The 14,806-nt window shown below is 44.2% G+C and overlaps 1 protein-coding gene across 8 annotated transcripts in view; it reads left to right on the top strand.

The window, feature by feature from the left end:
* Window positions 1-14,806, top strand: part of PALM2AKAP2 (PALM2 and AKAP2 fusion) — a 278,279-nt gene that overhangs the window by 175,671 nt on the left and 87,802 nt on the right. Inside the window, exon 1 of one of the 8 annotated variants that reach the window (XM_054186719.1) lies at window positions 2,350-2,563. The exons of 6 other annotated variants lie outside the window; for them this stretch is intronic. The gene's annotated coding sequence lies outside the window, so the exon portion shown is untranslated. Of the gene's footprint in view, window positions 1-2,349; window positions 2,564-14,806 lie in introns of those variants that run through there. One more of the 8 variants, XM_054186720.1, reaches the window with a different exon arrangement.

Raw genomic sequence — 14,806 nt, forward strand, 5'->3', positions numbered from 1 at the left:
TTACAGACGTTCCTGGGAACATTCCTAGATGGTGCGGCTGAAATACCCCTGGTCAGAGCTGCTCTCCTGTCCTGCTTCCCGTGACATATGCTAGTGGCAAGTAAAAAAATGTGCATTAGAAAAGGCCACCCTTGATGCAGAAAATTTGCAGCAAAGTATGGAAGAGAGAAAACAGATACAGAAAATGGCAAACAGTTCCCTGGGTCAAAGACCTTTGTGGAGTTTTTTCTGTACCATACCCTGTGTGCTTCCAGACACATACATTTGTAAAGAGTCATGGCCACATATAGTTAATTACTATGATAGCTTCTTATTTATATTAATAACACCGGTTTACAGGTCCGCAGTTTCGTATGTATGCATCTATTTCCTTATACCATTAGCTTTTATAATAAGCCTTTTCCACTGTCATGGCATTCAGGTAGCACTGTGCCTACGTGTGAGCATCTGTGTCCTTGAGTTCTCATCAGAGGATGCCGCAGCTGAATTACCAACAGCAGCATGTAACCTCCCATTTAAAACACTGGCACCTGAAGAGTGGAGGGTGGCAAATGTGACTCTAAGCTTCAGTGCAGACTGTGGAGAACTAGAGGTTTGCAAACCTCGTGCCTGTGCTGTGCAAATACAGAGATGTAATTGGGTTAGAACTAAAGGACACCTGGATTAATGCAATCTATCTGAGAAGAGTCAACATTGCTTCTGTAAAGTCCTGCCTTAAACAAACCTCTTGGAGGTCTCTGAAAGGGTCAATAAAAATGTGGATAAGGGTGATCTAATTTCCATATCAGACTGGGTTTCTAAAAGGCTCTTGACAAAGGCTTTTAAGGAGACCAGCAGTGATAGCAATAAGAGGGAAAGCCCTGGTATAGCTCAGTAATTGCTTAGAAGATAAAATGCAAAGTACAGGAATAAATGACCAGTTCTCACAATGGAGGGAGGTGCTGGATGGTGTGGGGTTCAGCAAGGGTCAGTGCTGGGAGGTGTGCTGTTCAGTGTACTCATATCTTACCTGGGAATGGAGTGAAATAGCGCAGCTCATCAGTGGAATTAATTTACTCATGTCAGTAATAAGAAGAAAGACTATGAAAAACTACACAAGGACGTTATGAGGCTGACTGGGCAATATAAGGAATCCTGTGTAAGTAAATGTGAAATGATGCACATGGAGAAACAATTGTGTAAAACAGTGGGCTCTGAGCTGGCATAACCCTGAGTAAAATCTCAGGGTTATGACAGACAGTTCCATGGAAACATCAGCTCTGTCCTCAAAAATTCCTCATAAAATACTGAGTGAAAAACATCATTGTGCCACTTCATGAATCCATGGTTTGCCTACATCTTAAACACCTTGTATTTCTTCATCTCGAATAGGATCTATTAGATCGGGGTGATGTTCAAGAGGGCCTCAAGGATGGTAAGAGGTACAGAATGGTCTATGGACAAAGGCCCCCATGAGCAACCTGCAACTCTTCAGCCAGAAGGATTGATGTAAAAGGATTACAGTGGAGGTCTGCACACCCATAAGCAGCTCAAAGAGAGGGTTAGGAGCTGTTCTTCATCCCCAGCACAGGAGATGAGGGAGCAACTAATTTCATATTGAAACCAAAAATAAAAGGCAGAGGTTCTTCACAGGCACGGCGTCAGACCAATGGAAATCCTTGCCAAAGCCTACTGTGAACACTGCCGGTGCTTTTGGGTTGAGGGGGACATTGAAGATGCCCATGGAAGTCGGCTCTACTGCATGTATTTAAAACCAACAACAACAACAAAAACCCACAACAAACAAAAAAACCCAAACAAAACCCAACAACCCCCCCAAAAAAAAAACCACCACCACCCCCCAAAAAAAAAACCAAAACAAAACAAACGAAAGCCAAACCACACCAATAAACTGAAAAAGAAAAGCAAAAGCCCCAAAAGCAACCAGCAGCAAAACCACCCCGAAACCCACGGCTCAGGAAAGCCCCGGAGCTGGCAGCGGCGGGGAGCTCCCGCTTTGCGCATCCCCCCGGAGCCGGGACGCGGGGCCGCACTGCATCCCCCCGGGACTCGCCGACCCCTCCCCGGGGCTCTCTCCCCCCCGCCCCACCTCGGGGCTCTGCTCCCCCCGCTCCCGCCCGGCGCGGGCATCCGTAACAGGAGAGGGCTCGGTAACCCGAGCGCGGCGGGGCGCGGGGCGCGGGGGGGATGCGCGGAGCCTCCGCGCGGGGCGCATCGCCCCGCGGGACGGGACGGGACGGGACGGGGCGGGACGGGGCGGGACGGGGCGGGCGGTGGCTTTGCCCCCCTCTTCCTGGCGTCGGCGAAGGGGGCGGGCGGGGAGGAGGAGAAGGAGGAGGAGGAGGAGGAGGAAGGGGGACCCGAGGTGCCGGGGCTGCGCGGAGCTGGCGGCGCACGCTGCGCGCCGGAGGAGCGGAGCGGGCGCGTTTTGGAGAGGTACCTCCGTGCGCGGGGGTGCGCCTGTGTCCCCGCCTCCTTCTGTCCGTCCGTCCGTCCGTCTGTCGGTCTGTGAGCGCGGCTCCCGGTGCCGAGGGAAAGGGAGGCAGCGGTGGATGCGGCTCCGGCAAGTTGTCTGGCCCTCGGCGGGCTGCGGGCGGGGGCGGGGAGCGGGGGGGAGGATGCCGGAGGTGGGGGGGGGGGGGAAGCGGGGGGTGGGGGGGTAAGGGGGGTAGGTAGGGATGCGAGGAGAGGCAGGGGAAAGGCGAGGAGGGAAGATGGAAACGAAGGGAGGGAGAGGCGAGGAGGGGAAGGGAGAATGAAAATGCCGGGAGGGAAAGCGAAGAGGAAAGGAGGGAAAGGGGGGGATGCTGGAATGGGGGGAATGCTGGAATGGGGGGACACCTGCCCTTTCCCCTCGCCCACCCCGCGAGGTGTGCGCCCCAGCGGGACCCCCCATGCGTGTGCATCCCCCTGGTGCGGGACGGGCTCACGGCGGGGGGTGCCGGACGGGGCGGGGGGGGACTGGGTTCAGCAAGCCGGGTCTGTGCCCGCATCCCCCCGATGTCCGCAGGTGGAGGGGCGGCTCTTCCCCCGGCCCGGCTGCCGTTTGGGTTGGGCGGGGGGGGGGGGTGTCTCTGCAGCCCTCCCTGCGGGGCGGCCGCTGTGCGCGGGAGCCGGGCGGGCTGGAGGGAGCGGGGAGAGGAGAGAGCCGTGGCGGCGGCGTGGAGGGGGTTTGGTGAGATCCAACCCGTGACGTAATTATTTTTTAATCAGCATGTTTTTTTCATGGCCCTCTCAATTTTTCCTGGACTCCCCTTTTTGAACTGAAAATCTCCCGTATCTTTGTTCCAAGTCTTTCTATTTTTAGATCCCTCAGTAATAGTGAAGCGTGAGTTTTAAATATTTTATTTCTTTTTATTTGACTTCCCCTTAGGACCACTGCAGTGTAAAGTTCTCAAACATTGGTGTCTCTTCCTAAAAAAGTTGTCGAAATTATTACTGAGGTGGGCAGGCAGGCAGCTACTGTGTATATTAATGTTTGAATTCTTGATAACATAAATCATTAGCCATAAAGAGCAGTCATCACATTGGTTTTTTTTTTTTTAATCTTAAGGTGAATTGCCTATCATCTCCCAGAAGATGTCCATTAGGGCAATAAGTACTGGCCTGATATTAGGAGAGATAGAGCAGATCCCCCCAGTTGTGATTTTACCAGCAAAATAAACATGTTGTTTTATTTTGAGCTGTGATTAACAGTTGAACGTTGTAATGATATCCTCTGATTCTAGCATTGTCTCATAGCTCTGGTATGTCAATTTGTATTCATGCTGTGTAAGTGTTTTGCAGAGGTTTTGCGTATCTGACAGGGATTTATTTCACTTTCACAATTACATTTTCTGGTCTCACCAGCCTCAGGAACTCAAGGAAGGTATATATACATCAGCATCTGTGGTAGTACATGACTTCTTTTTCCTAAGGAGTGCAAGTTATTTCTTATATTTTTAGATCATAACTTTTATGTCCCTGCACACAGCAGAGGATGAAGTTATAGCTGAAATTGTGTTTGTTGAAGTGTATTCATTGTCAGTATTTCTGGCCGGTCAGTATTGAGTGGCTTTTATTCAGTTTATCTTCATTTTGTATCTGAATGCCAGTCTATTTGCTGCCCTTTGATAGCCTCTGCCAAAGTAAGTTTGCACAAATCTAAAATGTTACATACAGGTATTGGCTGTACATAACTGATACGTTGTTTTTTGCATTAGTTTTCAAGCGCTTGTCCAAAGAGTACAGGTCCCAGGTAAGCTCTTAAGTAAATTAAGACATTTATAAATGTCTTGCAATAGTGCCGATAAGAAGTAGCTTTTGTAGCAGCTGATGGTTATTTTCCTTCCCTGTGGATGTGCAGCTCCCATACTAAGGGATGTTTGCATATCATCCCAGTCCTTTCAAATTACTCAAAACTGTTGTTGACTTCAGCCAGAGTTTTGGCTAAGCGAAGAATACAGGGTCGTATGGTTTACAGCATGAAAAGTATACCCAGCAGAATCCTGTGCAGTTTGGTGTATGCTTTGATCACGGGATAAGTTAATTCATGCCTGACTTGTCTTGTCTAAACTGCAAAACTCACTTTTGCTACTGGAAACACCTGCTGATTTAGCAAGCGCTATTGATACTGCATTTATAGCAAGACATGAAGAGCTACATAATGCAACATCTAGAACTGTCCCTATTATTACCGTTCACAGCGTGATTTTTCTCTCGTCAACGTGCTGCAGTACTGATTCGCAGTACTGACTGAGAGTTAATTTGTTTGTCGTTGTGGGCTAAACAGGTTTATTCAAGCTGCTAAAAGTCCCCCTCTCTCTCTTTCCCACCCCCCCTTTAAAAAAATAAAAGCTTTGGCAGCCGTCTCTCCTAGCAGTCTGTGCTGAAGGGGCACATCATGGTTCTCACGTGTGCCCTGTTGTTCAGCTGCCTGAAGTCCATCTTAAATTCTGTCTTAATCCGATACAACTTTTCATCCCTTGCTTCCCGTTTCTAGGCTGATTCTTTGTATTTGTTTCTATCCCAAACCATAATGAAGGTACCCTAGCAAAATTCTGGACCCACAATTCATTGAGGAAAAGTCCTTTCCAGCACTCCCACCCACTAGGAGCAAGTCCATTGAAGTTGATATAGATAGTCTTGGCATTCAAATTACGTGAGAAAAAAAAAAAGTTGGCCTGCTTATTTATGATGATGCTTATTTAACTAAGTATTGCATTTGTCCTGTAGAGGGATGGTCTTTAATTGACTGCTGACCAAGACCACTAGAGTACAGCTCTATAAAATTAAGTTTAATTATGAAATATAACAGCAGCACTGAACGAATGCCAGCAAATGCAGTTACATCTATAATTTATGTAATTCTTTTTGAGCCATGTGCCAAAATGGTACTCTTTTTCTTCTGCATCTCCAAAATTTTAAGTTATTTCTGCTTAAACAATGGTAAGACTTTGGGTTGCATTGCTCTGGTAAATTAGCATTCCACATCGTCTGTTTCACCCTTGTGAAGGATAAATCCTAATTACTCGTGGCAAGAGAAATGCAGTTGAGTATGAACTCCCCTATCTGTGATTCTTCTGCTGCTCAGAATATACTCAACAGTACAGCTTGATGGAGGGGGACCTGGAGAATGATCCTGTGGTTTAGTCTTCAATGAGGAGGCAAACCTTGCAGTCTCCTTTTGTCCTGGGGTAGGACAGTTAGAGTTGGTTTTCCTCTCAGCTGTCTGAAAAGGAGATGTCCAGTTTGAGTTGATAATGTAAACTACCTCTGTCATCCCAAGAACTTTGGAAGGTGCTTCCAGAGAGTCAGTCATCTAATGTATCTCAGATTGGGAAGATTTTTTAAAATAGCCTAATGGTAAACTGTCATAGTAGCCATCCTGGTTGACTGTGGGAACCTAGATGTTGACTAAGATGGCATCTCAGGGCCCTTCCAATACTGTTTTCTGTGATCAAGTGAGAATCATGGTAAATCAGTACTGAAATGTGTACAAAGCTTTAAAAAAGATGCATTGCACGCAGTAACTTTAGGAGACCACAAACATATCTCACTCCTTCCTGAAAGACAAGTCTCAGTCCTCAGTGCAGAAGTTTCCCAGCTGTAAAATGGAATTCTTGTTTCATATTCACAACACTTGTTCTGGTATTATGACAAAATGAACAAAAAAGAGGATACATTTTTCATATCAACATTCTGGGTTAGCAATACAAATTATGGGCTTATTTTTGGTGATGACCAATCTTCAGTAATCCATTACAACTGTAAATCATGCCATCCTTAATTTTAAAAAGTGATCCTTTGACTTAAGTTTATAATTAATAAGAGTTAGAGTTTCACTTTCTGGTTTTTTTGATGACAGTAAGATACTGGGTTTACAGGGGAAAGCAGAACTATGCCTTTAGAGTAATTCTTCAGAAATGTGGTAAAAATACTTACATGTAACAAGACTCAAGTGTTATATTGCTTCATATGATACTTATATGCAATATACTGCAAAAGTGTGAATTTTCCCTACGTATTGTTTAGCAGAGAAAATGATTTCTTTAATCCCATATTAATAACAGAGAAAACCAATAATGCATTTAAAATAGAGGAAATTCCCTTCAAAACATATATAAATCTTCAGAAGGGTTAGGAAATATTACTTTAAAAGGCCTGCAAAAGCGCTTGGGAAAACTTTCGTATGTGCTACTGAATCACAAAAGCGTGTCCTGTTCATTTTAGGATTTTCTTTCCAGCTTTATATAATGGACCAAAGAGATGATTCATGATCCAGAGGAAAAAGATCCTTTCAAATATCTGGATTTTTTTTTACAGAATCCGTTGATTCCACTGATATCTTTTGAGGCTCTGGGCATCATAATTTCCCTCTTCTCCCATTTTCTCAGTGGAAAAAGAGCAGAAAACTTCCTGTGTGTAAATTGCTGAATACACATCACTGTATGTACTTTGGAAGGGAAGGATTCTCCATGTATTACCAGCTTTTTTCTACATGTCTTTGTATCGCTTTATATAACATCTGTTTGTATAATGTATGAAGGAATCAGGAAAACTTTTTAAGGGTGTAGTGGGTGTAGTACTACTGGTAAAAGGTAGCTTATATCTGTGCCATTTATTCCCTTTCCCGCAGCTAACATTTACCAGTTTACTGAAGTAGTGAGAAAAACTTATCTCGTGCCTTGATAATTGCAAAATACCTTTAAACTGGCGACACATTAAGATTGTACCGACTTAAATAGAACAAAAAACCCCCAAACACAGAAACCACAAACACCGCTGCCTCAACCACTGAGTAACTTAGTGAGTGTGACAATTCTGGTGACTAGGCCTGGATGCAAATGCAAATACATAAGAGGATGTAAGTAGCTTCCTTCCTTGAACTTCTTCTCAGGGCCTGATATTTGACATAACAGCTGTTATTTTTTATCCAGTAAATCCAAGAATTCAAGTGGACGTATTGTGCCTCATTATTTGGGGCAGTGGCACCAGCATTGTTTGAGTTGAGCTTAATAACAGTCATTTTTTCCCCTGTACTCCAGGGAAAAATACAGCTCCATCTGTATACATGCTTGGAGTGCCCTATTTCTGTGTCTCGTTAAATGTGGGGCAAGTTTAGTAGTGCCAGTTGAGAATAATTCCCTAATAGGACTGGCTGATACACAACCCAGATCCACCCAGCTTTGAAAAAAACTTCACTTTTAAGAAGTTCCCTTTTTTTCTTTTAGTAACTCTTGGGCAGGCTTCAGGAAGACATTAGACCACAAATAGGAACCATCTGAAATGTACACCTGTATTAGCACTCTGTGCCAAACCCCACTGTCAAACTAATTAAATCAGTATAAATCTATTAATAAAGGTTGCAGTTTTGCCACAAGTAAAGAATAAAAGATAGTTTTTGTTAAAGCAGGTGAGGTTTAACCAGCAGTTTTTGTACAAACCTTTTGCTTCTGTAGTTCTGTTCTATTAGGGATTTATCAAAGCACTCTTGTACCTTTGTAAGAAAGACAATGTGAAGCCAATCTCAAATCTTTAAATATTATTCTATCAATTTCCCTCACAAATAGGTCATTTTATTTCCAATTTTAGAGTTCCCCATTAGCTGCTACCCTGCCCCAAGAGTGAACGCAAGAAAAGGTTTTCGCTGGTGATGCTCTTGAGAACCCACGTATTGGTATGGGAACTACTGTCAATAAACCCACAGAGTCACTTAACCTCATTTTAAAACCGTTAAAGTACATGCAAGGTGAAGAGGCTGTTGTGGTTTGTGTCGTGGCTTGATGTTCCAGCAGTCCCTGTTTTCAAGACACATTTTACTGGCGCAGCTTCTTCTCACTGAGATGTGGAGGACTGTGGCCAGCCAAAGTCCCAAGGAAGGGCTGGAGGCCCAGGTGTGTGAGAGGGAAACGCAACCACAAGAGTTCAAACACACTCGGGTCTCAGCACCATATTGCTTTGACTATTCACAGCCCATGGCTGGGAGAGGCACACACTGGGACCAGTTCCCAGTGGTGTTGTTCTGACACAGTTTGGCTGAGCTCAGCAAAGCCATGACACCAGTCCGGTCCTTCGTTCTCCTTGCTCCTGCTGCTGGTTGCAATCATCAAAAAGAAAAATTCAGCCAAAGTTGTGGTCTGATTCTTTTAAATCTTTTCCCTTTTTCTGCATATTTTCATCATTTTCGTAGAATGATTTAGGTTGGAAAAGACCTTAAGATCATCAAGTCCAACCATAAAATTATTTAGCAATTCTATATTTTTCTGTGGTGAAAGCAGTGGATATACTGAATATACTGAAATTGGCTTAATCAAACCAACTGTTTTTCATTTAGTCAGATCTAAAGAGTTGCATAAATGAACCTGTGCTGGCTTTAGATGCTGTTGTTTCACCTGATAGGAGCGTGAGTCTGTCCTGCATCCATTTGATGCTCTCAGTCTCCATGACGCTTCCCGTCACTATCTTTGGTCCGCCTGTAGTTTGTATTTTTGTTTATACTCTTCTGGTTCAATTCCTGGCTTTGTTTAATTTAGAAGTGTCAAACAAAGACATATTAGCTTCCTTGACATATCTTCTTGCCAATGGAAGTTTGTTCTTCCTCTCTGATTCTCAAGTCCGTGTGAGTCCCCCCTGAATCCCTGGTGAACAGCAGCTCTGAGGAAGCAGAGCAGTAGCCAGCCTTTTGGGGAGTTTTTTGGAATTTGGGTTGTTCCACCTGAAGCGCTCTAAAAGAGGAGCCAGCATAGACTGAAGAAGTGACCATTCACTTTCTGAAAATGAGGCCTTTCAGCAGCGTTTTTGATGGGTGCTCTCAACACCCCTGTCCTATTGTCTCTTTGGCCTTCTGGGGTGATATATCTGTAAGGCCTAGATTTATGCTCATCATGGTGTATAAAATGTGTTTATCAGCTTGGTTAATGAGAACAGAATTGGCATGGTACAGCGGATCAGAATGTGTATTGACAAAGATTTCTAGGGAATAGTTCTCACTTTAAATTAAAAATACCTTTTAATTAGTTGGCATTTTTGACCAGGATACCTTTTAAGCCCTTAAACTTCCTGAAAATCTTTTTCCATCTAATTAATTTAGAGACAGCAATGGGGAGCTCAGGTAATCTTGAAATTTCTAGGAGGGTCAGCCTTGGGGAAAAAAATTCATACTTGGAGTTGTTGTTAGAAAGCTGACAACAGTTACTGGCATATTTAGAGAGTTCTGGAGCCAGTTTGTGAAACTATTAGCACATAAGCAGGGCTTTCCAGAATTTAGCTTTGAGTGGCAGTTTATTCCGCAGAGGTTTTGCTGCTTTCTTGGAGCTGGGTGAAGGTATGATGGTGGCCAATGTCATGGTTGGATCCCAAGTAGTGTTTGGCAATTGAGCCAAACTGGGGTTGACTGGTACATAAACCAGTCTTTCAGAATTAGCTGTGCTGAAAAGAAGAGCCGGCAATAAAATTACTGTTTCTTTTAGGGGGGTTTCTTGCTCATGTCTTTTTGTCAGATGTCATCAGATGCCTTCTGCTCTGAACAAAATATTTTTAGGCTATTCTGCCTCTCATTCATTCCCCAGGCCTCTTCATAATTCAGGGCTTTCATCTGTATAGCAGCAACTATTTGACAGCAAAATTTCTTTGTTCTTCTCTGTTTCTTGTGGGCTATGTGGGAAACCCAGAAGTTCAGCTCTCGGGCACGTCTTGCCTACTGTTCTTGTTGACTCTGGCAAGTCAGTGTATCCTGCTGGCCTGGGCAAAGGACGTGACTTCTCTGTGACGAGCTGGATAGGGTTTGTATTAAACCATCTGCTGCTGGAAACCTGTTTTATTTCTGGAAGAAAAGGATGATAGGACTGTTCTCTTGCGTGCTCCAAGACTCTGGATTATCGCAAGCTTTTTGAAGGGAAATCAGGCCAACACCCTATGTTCTCTACAGTGTGAACTGTTGAAAAAGGGACTTTCCAGGACAGCCTGAGAGGATATTGCCAACGGATCGCCAACTGCCTGGGATGTAGATCTGTGGGGGCAGAGGAGCATGTGCATGATATTTGTTAAGCATTCCTTTTCCCATGCCTGTGGGACATGTTTCTGCAGAATGGAAAACTGGGATCTGCAGGTGCAGATGTTACAGTGGGAGTGTCTGTCATCATGTTAGGCACTGGTAAACAACCCAGAGGCAAAAAGCCAAAAAAACATGTAAAAAAGTCTTGTGATGTCAGCAACTTAGTTTCTTTTAAAAATAGTGGTGAGTGTGGAAGAAGGAGAGGGAGAGGAGGTTACTTACGCCAGTGTTCATTAAGTCAAGAACCAGATGTCATTTAAAGAAGTAGCCAAGTTGCGTCGGCCAGAAGTATTTATCTGCAGATGCAGGGAATCCGAGATAATTAAAGATGGAAGCACCTCTATCAATCTAACATGTGCCACCTTTGCCTTCACGTTAGCCTTGTGTCACATGGACAACACTCAACGCTACGGTGCATGGTCTCTGGAGGACAACAGGGTCAGTCTCACGTTGTGCCCCCCTCTCAGTTTCGTGGGAGGGGTTGATTCTTCAGTGCTCTACTCCTTGCACATGCTTACCCTTCCGCAGACAAAGCATGAAACGTCAGACCAGAGGTCCCCGCTCACACCTTTTCTTAGAGGGTAGCTGCTGGTCCAGACTTGGGGAGTAAGCAGTGAACATCTGAACACCAAAATGCCAAGCTACCTCTGCGGGTGCTCTGGCAGCTCTTTTAGCTGCGCGTTCCTAGGTGTTGAGGACCTGTGAGTTTAGTAGGAGTGTAGCAGCAGCGCACAGTGGGACAGCTGTATTTTACGGGTGGGTACTGACTCTGTAGTTAAAAGGGCTGTGCGTACATGTGCGCTTTGCTCAACATCCCACTGGCATCAGCTGTCTGTCAGAGTGCAGCTGCATTGGGAAATGCATCATGCCATTTAAATCTTCTTTCTGGCTGGTGGATCTAATGAATACTTTAATTTCCTTGGGAGACAGAAGGGAGGGGGAGAAGTAAAAAAGGAGACACTGCAGGGCTTGCAGTTCTTATTGTGGCAAATGGGAGTTTGAGATAGGATACATTAATTTTTTAAAGAAGACAAAGCGACCCACTTTCACAGCAAGAGGACTTCACTTTGCTAGGCATGATGCCAGGATTTTGTCATGACACGATGGTTTCATTCCTCAAGAACATGGTGGTGTGCTTCAGCACCAGAGGAAACCCATTGTGGAGGGTCACGCTGACAAAATTTCTCAGGCTTCTCCTAGTCAGGACCTTGAGCATTTTAAGTGACTGGGCAGCATGGAAACAGGCCTTTGCTGCTTTGTTGCTTTTCAGGTTTGGGACTAGATGCTGGGTGATGTGGTTAGCTTTTGTGGGTAAAGTGGATTTTGTGTGTATTATTCTTCTGCTGGACATCAGCGAGCTGCAAACCAGCAAACGGTAATAATTCATGCTGTAGAACAGTATTCGAAGTTTGCTTTTTCTAGTAAATTCAGATTTAATGGGATTATGTGGGCTTGATGTGGAGCTTGCTATAGATGAAGTAAATTTCTCCACAGAAAAAAAGTCTCGTAAGCAGACTAAAACGAAATTCTTCTCTTCTTCATCTTACAAGAAGCCCTAAGGAATGAGTAAAGTCCTTTCTTAACTAAAGAGCAGCTTCACGGATAACAACTTTTGGCTTGTTAACTGTAATTTTATTTATTTTTTTTTTAAATCTTTAAAGTTTCAGAACATTTCCTGGGCTGAAGAGTTAAAAACTAACAAAAACTTTTGGATTTACAGTGTATTGTAAAGATCAGAAGAGTCTGAAAGAATGACTTCTCTGGAGCCTTTGTTGTTCTTGTTGTTCAAATGCTGAGATTTATACTCTTCTCTGAAAAGCTCTGATAAAAGCCACCCCTCCTCCAAGCCACCCCTCCTCCAAAGCACCAAATCATTCAAACCCAAGGCCCAAGCTTTCAGCAATGCCAATGGGTATGGTTTGGCAAGAGAAGACCCTATGATTTTCCTCTCTGCTAACAAACACAGATGAACAGAGAAATATGTTATTAGTCTCTCTCAATATTTCCTGCAGTCTGCGACAGAGTTGCCGGAGTTTCTTCGGTTTGGCTGTTACAGAGATAACAACAAAAAAAATAATTGTCCCTGGAGTTGCAGGGCAGGGTCCTACTTCTCCTGAAGTCTGTGGTGGGAAGGAGGTGCAGAGATGGGGGGGTAACATCATTCCCCTGGAGCAGGTGACTGACCAGGGGAGTCAGCTTGGGCAGGGCAATGCTGTTGGCTCACATCCTTCATCAGCGGGAGCAAGCAGCTCTTGCACCAGCGTATTTTCTAGTCTGGGTCGCCTTTGCACCTGTCTCCCCTTTCCTTCCCAAACACCAGTGTCCCCAGTGTCTTCTCCTGCAGGGCAAGCTCCCTCCGCCTGTAACCTATTTATTGTCTTGCGGCCACCTCAAAACTTCTCTTCTTTCAGTGTTTTAGAGTTTTTCTTTGAAGTGTTTGCTGGCACTGGGTGTCAAAGGCATAAATGAGAGTAAAGTGTACATACCCTAAACCCTCCCCAGCTCTGGTCACCATCGGATTTATGTGAGGCTGAGAGAGAGGTTGATTCCATTTGTTCAGGGAAGCGCTCTGAGTGTTCAGTCGATACTGGACGTTTCTTGCTCACATAAGCTGTGTGTTTAAAAAGTAACATGGTATGTGACAGGAGCAGGAGGAGAATCCAGGAGAAGGTTGTCAGCTGAACCAAATTCTGCTGCCAGCTGTGCACCACAAAATGTCAGTAACTGCCCCAGCTGCCGGAGGGTTAATACAGATCTGCTGGTGTGGCAGAGGAAAAGATTTTCACCCTTGTCACGGTGACAGTCCTTCAGTCTGATTCAACACAGAATTATTTGCATTGTACCTTAGACCAGCTTGACCGAATTACATTTTTGCTCCTGAGGTACTGCCTGCATTTACAAAAGCCTCCCTGGAATGCAATTACCAGGCACGTCTTTTCACTTTGCTGATACACCCTGTATCTGCATTTTCAACATCAGATAGGTATACATGGAATGCGTAACACTCATCCAGAACATGAAGCCAGGAGGAGACCTTGAAGCCTTGACCTTACTGCTGGTCTCTTCCCACAGTGCTGCTTCCCCTTACAAAGGGTAGGCCAGGAGCGGTGCCCTGGTTTTGGGGAGGAAAGCCTCAGGATCTCGCCTGACACAAGCTTAATGCAAACAGCCAAAAAAGCACAATTCATCCATGCCTTTCTGTTTCTTCCTAGAGTGCTACTTTCTCTGAAGCAGCTGTGAGTTACTGCATTACCGTTGATTATTTCAAAGAAAGAGCAGAGCTTTCCAAGCCAGAGGCAGCAGTTGGCTTTTTTGCCATCAGTGGAAGTTACCAAGAGAAGCGAGAAGCAGCGTCAGAAAGCTGCATCAGAAATCGCTTTTCACTAGAGAAAACCTCTTGAAGGAAATTAGTATGAGTAAAGATTTAATTTTTGTTCCTAAATTCTTGCTCTTGGATGTTGCGGTATTGTTGCTGCAAGCCAAACAATTTATTCATAGCACCTTTTAACAATCAAAATTAAAAAGATATTTAGGAATCCCTGTTCGTCCAGGCTTATAGTAGGAACGCTGCCCATGTGCTGTTATTTTCTTCTTGTGGTGGTAAATTTGGCACTCTGTTAGAATGGAGTAAGGTCTTGCTATTCGCTACTTTGGTTAATGTTATTTGGTGAAGTCACATATGCCTTTTCTCAATTTTAAGTCCAAATTGCTCTGGTCTTGTGTTTATACGTTGCTTGTATCTTCTGTGAGCATTGTGTGGGTACTTTTACCAAGCTTGGTGGCATTTCTGATTTCTTACGTGACCATGGCTTTTGCCTCTCCTTTGCCTTTTGTATGTATGTGGCTTTTTTTTTTCTTTGTAAAATTAAGTCAACCTGCTGGGATCAAACTCATTGCATATAAGGAAAAAATGTGAGACGTTTCCTGCAAACAATTGATGACAAACTCATTGTACTAAAGCTTGTTGAAAAGGAACTTCTTTTTTTTTTTGAAGGTGAGAAGAAAGGAATTTCCTCCTCCACCCTTGTGTTGTTGAACAGTAAACTGATATTGTTGAGAGGGAAAAAAGTGGCAAGGCATTAGTTTTCCTCAGGATATTATTGTGTGGTTTTAGTGAAAACTTTTAAAGATACAACTGTCACTCTGAAGGTTTCAGCAATTCCATTCAGAATTGAAAAATTAATTCTTTGCTTGTTTTTAATTTAAAGCGCAGTCAGTTCAGTTAATTTCCACAAAAGACATAACCTTCTGAAGACTCAGAGATTCCTCTGG

This window comes from Rissa tridactyla, chromosome Z (genome assembly GCF_028500815.1).
Source record: "Rissa tridactyla isolate bRisTri1 chromosome Z, bRisTri1.patW.cur.20221130, whole genome shotgun sequence".
NCBI lineage: Eukaryota > Metazoa > Chordata > Aves > Charadriiformes > Laridae > Rissa > Rissa tridactyla.